General features: G+C 31.9%; 1 long non-coding RNA gene across 1 annotated transcript; it reads left to right on the top strand.

The window, feature by feature from the left end:
• The first annotated feature begins 3,763 nt into the window (after nucleotides 1-3,763).
• On the top strand, nucleotides 3,764-4,401 carry LOC128655218 (uncharacterized). The gene is made up of 3 exons (XR_008401729.1): nucleotides 3,764-4,036; nucleotides 4,121-4,208; nucleotides 4,298-4,401. It is a non-coding gene; the product is annotated as an uncharacterized LOC128655218 (long non-coding RNA).
• Nucleotides 4,402-6,587: the final 2,186 nt, after the last annotated feature.

Below are 6,587 nucleotides of genomic sequence, written 5' to 3'. Positions count from 1 at the left end.
TAACACACAGCTATAGGGCACAAGTATATGTCACATTATAACACACAGCTATAGGGCACAACGTATATGTCACATTATAACACACAGATATAGGGCTTTTTTTCTCTGGAGAAATGACCAGTTTTGGTTGAGAAACACGTTACAAATAAAGCGTTCATCATTTTAAAGTTTGGAAGTTGTCCTCTCCATTTTTTTTTTCCTGTTCCCAAACAACATGGAAATATACTCAGCACTTTCAGCAGCCGTGCAGTATCATAACTTGAATCAGTCGTACAGCATCGGAACTCACAAGCGGAACTGGTTACAGTGTACTAGCCACTGTTAAGTGCTAGCCTGCCGTTTTGCACTGGTCACAGTACGGTGCCAATAGATCCGGTAAGCGCAACTATTACCATTATATCTCTGCTTGAAAAACAGGATTACACAATGAGGCGCCCTCTTTTTGTCTTTGTTTTCTAATAGTGCACCCCACACTCCGGGATGAAGAGGAGCAGCCTCGATTAGAAACAGTCTCTACCATCTCATTTTAGGATCACACCGTTACATCATTCAGCGCGCCTTTCAAATTCCCCTCCTGGGTTTTTACCAATTGCAAGGTTTCTACTACATTACCAAATGTATTTAAACTTAATATTTACTTCTGCAGTTGTGGTTCATATTGTAATTTAAAACCTACACAATTCTATTGTAGGATTCAAGCCTCTCACAGTATTACCAAGCCTGGAAAATGGACCCAGCAGAATGAATTAACCATGTCAATACCCTCACACAGAGGGTTGAATCTTTGACTAAAGGGTTAACTGCTTTACAGCAGGAAAATATTTCACTCAAGTCTTACATAAATGATAAATTAGATTCTATTACACAAATTGATGTTCAACCTGAACCACAAGTTAATTTCAAATCCAAATTTTTTAGAAAGAACTCTATTTAGAGAATTTAAAAATGCCTGTTTATTACTCTTTACTTTAAAACCCAAGACCTATCCCTCAGAGCGCATTAGAGTATTGACCACCATATCATATCTCAGAGGAGAGCCTCGCACCTGGGCTAACACTTACTTTGAGTTAAATGATCCCATTCTTCATTCTTTAGATGAATTTTTTAAAGCCATGGCACAACTTTATGATCACCCACATAAACAGTTAACAGCTGAAACAGCTATGCGCTCCCTTAAACAAAACAAAAGACCAGTAGAGGACTACATCACAGATTTTAAAAAATGGTCCAAGGACACTGGCTGGAATGACCTCTCTCTAAGGAATCAGTTCCGTTTAGGCCTCTCTGAGTCATTAAAAGATGAACTAGCAAGGGTAGATATACCAGATACACTTGATGAGCGAGTTTGTCTTGGTATTACTCTTGATAGGAGAATAAGAGAGAGATGACAGGAGAAAAACATAACAGAATATCCCACAAAAAAAAATGCTTACATCTTATAACACTCCTACAAATCTTAGAACTAATACCAAAACTTCCTCTGAGCTAATGCACATTGGATTCATCAGGGGACCTCTCAACCATTAAGAAAAACTCAGGATACATACAAATAACCTATGCATGTACTGTGCTGCTTCTGAACATGTTGTGAAAGACTGCCCCCTATTGTTACGACAGAAAAAGGGTAAGATTATAAAAACTTTGAACTGTCTTAATATTCACAGTAGAAATACCTCTCATTGTTCCCTTAAAATTCTTTTACAGTGGGAGGACCTACGACTGAATTCTCAAGCGATCATTGATTCTGGTGCCAGCATAAACTATATTGATAATGATTATACAATTATCAATAAAATACCATTAATCAAAAAAACTTGTCCAGTATCTTTAAGAGTCATAGATGGTAAAGAGATTTCTTCTGGTCCCATTCTGTATCATACAATTCCACTTCAAGTCACCACTTCAGAACACCACACTGAGTTCATATCATTCAATGTTATACCTTCTCCTATGTATCCAGTAATTTTAGGAATTGCTTGGCTAAAATTCCATAATCCTAATATTAATTGGCCCACATCTCATATTCAGCTTAACTCTTATTACTGCAAAAACACTTGTTATCCACCTTTTCATATACTTCAGTCAACCGTAAATACCATACCACAAGAATATTCGAACTTCTCTGATGTCTTTGACAAAAAAGAGTCAGAAAATCTTCCACCGCACAGGAAGTATGATTGTCCCATAGAACTCTTAGAGGGGTCAGACATTCCTTGTGGTCATGTATTTCCTTTATCACAGCCTGAACTAGAACACTTAAAAGGTTACATTGAAGACAATTTGAAAAAGGGTTTTATAAGACCTTCAACCTCTCCGGCTGGAGCAGGCATATTTTTTGTCCGTAACAAGGACAATAGCCTTAGACCCATAGTGGATTATAGGGAATGAAATAAAAGAACAAAAAAGAATAGTTACCCACTTCCTCTTATACCTGAACTAATAGAAAGACTCCAAGGGGCTGTTTAATTTACTAAATTAGATCTAAGAGGGACTTACAATTTGATCCGAAAAAAATCTGGACATGAATCGCTCACTGCTTTTCGTACTCGATACGGATTATATGAGTATACAGTAATGCCATCTGGCCTATGTAACGCCCCCGCCACATTTCAATATCTCATTAATGATATTTTTAAAGATCTATATTTGGAAAGATCCCTATGTCGCATTAGCTATATCACAGTAAACTGTTTTTTTTTTATTGTTTTCCGGTCATGTGATATTTTAGGGTTTAATAATGTCTGTGAACAAATATTGATCTATATAATTACAAAACTATTTTTTTATACAAATGTTGAAAATTAAAAATATAATATATGTCATTATTAACATTAACAAACCGTGTACATAAAAACTAATATTATGTATAATAAAATAAGTGCTTGTTGCGCAAAGGTATGTATAAAGTTTCCATTTCTATTTACACGACTAGACTATATTGAAACAATAAAGATAATAAAATACTCGGATGATAATACAAGTTACAAATAGTTTATAATCAATAGTAAAATATAAATTGCAACTTTGAAATGTTATAAATAAAAGAAAATGATCTTTTAGTTAATGAATTATTTTATTACGCGAAATTGCGCATTTTTAAATAGAAATTAGTTCCGTTACTTTGGTACAGCATTTTAGAAATTGATAGGTTAATAGCAAGATGGCTAAATCAAATAAATTCTCATTGGGGTATTGTTAATAATTTCATATACCATGGAAAAATATTTTCCTAAAATAAGAAGGGGGATTTTTACTCTGGATCAGGATAGGAGAAATAGTATCCTGTGTGAAATGGTGCGACGAGAGGCGTATCTCTGGACTGAAGAGGACCAGAAAGCAATGCCTTAAACGGTACAGTGATTTGTACAGGAGGCAATCCAAATTGAGGACCCTGATCCGGTGTTACTTGCGCAAATGTAAGCCTTATACATTTTTTATATTTTTATTAATATGATGATGAATGTAATTTTTAATAGAAAACAAGTAAACTTTATTCTAATAGTACAAATTTCATTAATCCTTTAGCTAAAATCAAATGTTATTTTTTTTTTTAATAGTTCATTAACTTACATTCTTTTGCTGATAGCAACTTAACAAGATTAAAAAAAAATCGGTGTCATGTTATAGTGATTTAAAACTGTAGACACTGTCTCCCTTGAACAATGATAACATATAAGTCTGTATGTTTTTATGTTTTATCTAATTGGACTGTATTATAACCGGCTCCATGTTTAAAACAACAAAGAATTTGATGTTGTGAACATACTATATTACCACTCTTCACAGAGATTAGATTAATGACTGATTATATATCTGGAAATGTTCACAGTAAATGGTGTGTAAATTTAATGTATTTGTTTAAAAAAAAATTATATACAAAGTTTACAAAAACATTTTTTTTTTTATTATGTTGTAATCAAAAACCGTCAAGCACCACAATATCTTTGCCCGATAGATGACAAATCTTCTAGTTCTGGTGGAGAGTCTGACCCCCTGCCAAGCGTATTTATGGACAACGATGGGAATGATACAACAGGTATTTATAAAAACTATCAATTGTATGTTAGATTATATTAATAACTATTTAAAATTAAATAACAATATTTGTTTAAATTTAAAGGAAGCCACCGGACAAGAACATCAGGCAAGGCCATTAATCGTCAACGATTCAAATGATGCCAAAGATCTTGAATTGCCAGATATTGAAGGTAAAATTGTAATTTTTGGGTGAATTTTTTTAAGTATGTGATTTAGATTCTTTTTGAATTAATATTACTATTTGTTGTATACATTATAGATGAAGCACAAATTCAGACGGAGGATTCCAATGATTAAGGAGAGGACAATATTGAGAACTATGAGAGCCTACAAGAGGAGGAAGATTTGGCGGTTGAAATAGAGGAAGAGGTGTTGCAAGATGAAGATTTAGAACATAGCTTATGTAAGTAATAATATGTTGACTATACATTTTTGGTAATAGGACCTACGTGTAAAATTAAAGTTCTATGAAGTCAATTATTTATATTACTAAATGATGATGATTTTTACTTAATTTTATATATACTGTATATATGAGTATATATATTTAAAAAAAATATTTATATATATTATATATATATATATATATATATATATATATATATATATATATATATATATATATATATATATATATATATATATATATATATAGCGAGAGAGAGATAAAGAGAAATATAGTTGAATGATACATAGGAAAAAAAGAGAGAAATATATCTGAAATAACAATCTTAAACAATGATCGTAAGGTAATAAAATATATAATTTGATATTTGACAGCTATGCAAGAAGAAATAGTGACCAAAGAGATCCATGATAACAACCAATCCAATGATTCTTCAACAACCATAAATGACTGGGGTGAGTACATAAGACTTGTGTTGTCCTTTAGAGAGCTAAAAAGGGTTGTCAAATGGTTCATAACTCATATAAATATAATATTACTTATATTTTCTTATTTTATCTTATTGACATTCTATGGTAAGATAAACTTAGAAAATATTTCAATCTTTATAACGATGGATATTGATGGTTCATGAAAGTTATTTATTAATGTAATTTGTAAAATTTGATATACAATGTATTTTTTTTTTTATATATATAAACCATTTTCTGATTTAAATATTTTCTTTTTTTTTTTTTTTAGTTCCTGAAGATCAAAACATTTTAATAAAAAAACAGAATTATTGGAGGTATTGCTTAATGCGGAAACAGGACTCATGGATAACTACTACACATTGCATGCAATGCGGTTTAAAATTGAAAAAAATTAAAATAATCTGAATAATCTTTAATTAAAATATGAATGTGAAAGCAACATCATTTTTTTATGATGTAATAAATGAAAAAGTATTGTTTAAAGGTGTATTGGTGTCCTAATCAATTTTTATGAAGATAAAGAGATTATCATTGTAAAGACAGCAATATCACAACAATGTAAGATAATTAGCACAAGTGAGATTTTGGATGATCTATTACATAAGTCTGCAGGGGGTGTGTAATGAGTCAAAGGTATTATTGGTTAAAAACAAAATATAATTTTTAAATTAATAAGCTTTATTAAGAGTGAAAAAAAGTTGTATTTAACAATATTTAAATAATTTACATTAATCAATCTGTAAGTTTTTGTTTTATGTATTTACATTTGAATATATTCAGGTATACAAATCAGGAATTGACGGGGCAAATGTTAGTAAAAACATTAAGATTTAAATGAAAAAAATAATAATTAAATAGAAATAGTCGTAATTCAAAGCTGTTAGAATGATAAATAAGGCGCTTTTAAAAAAATGATGGCAAGATTTATCATTAATCCGCTGCATCTTGATCATGCAAATTGGCGTTAAAATACTACCGGTTTAATGATAAATATTGGTGCACCTGTGCGCCTCTCCAAGGGCGAGCTGTGGAGAACTGATAGGAGGATTGAAAGTCATATTTCAGAAAATAATGATAAATAGAGCCCATAGAATAAGCGCTGTTTTTCTTTTTTTCTAAATTTGTTCACAGTAAAATGGCAGATTTCTATTAATCTTAGTGTTGTAATTTGTATTATATTAATAACCAATAGGTGGCGCTCCCATACTAGTTTTATAACCATTATCAATGTAGTCTCTGAAACCCTCAGTCTATCTACATTGATTGGCCAGCGTTGGCAATTTAATATGTCAATCTCAGAGACCAGAGTTTCAAATTCACCTGACTGTGATGAAGCATCAGGTCAGTACTTGCAGTCAGTGCAGAGAGTCAGGAAGTGTCATTTATCCACCAGACATTGATAAAACCGAGGGAGATTTAGCCTCACTTGGCTCCTTGATTTCTTTAAAGTGATGGCCACACCTCTGAAAACCTCTTTTTCCAGTGATTCCATTACTTCTTTCAAAAGTTTTCCTGGTATATCTTTCATTTTTTTAATTGCAGGAATTGGCTGATTGGCTGAAATGCTCTTGGAAGTGTGATGTCATCTCCTTGTGGGCTTCTGATAACAGTGCCATTTCCTGAACGGCATCTGCAACTCCTGCGATGTTTAACAAATAATCTTCTGATGT

This window comes from Bombina bombina, chromosome 4 (assembly GCF_027579735.1).
Source record: "Bombina bombina isolate aBomBom1 chromosome 4, aBomBom1.pri, whole genome shotgun sequence".
Lineage (NCBI taxonomy): Eukaryota > Metazoa > Chordata > Amphibia > Anura > Bombinatoridae > Bombina > Bombina bombina.
The sequence above is the reverse complement of the archived record's forward strand: the minus strand, read 5'-3'. Positions and strand labels throughout refer to the sequence as shown.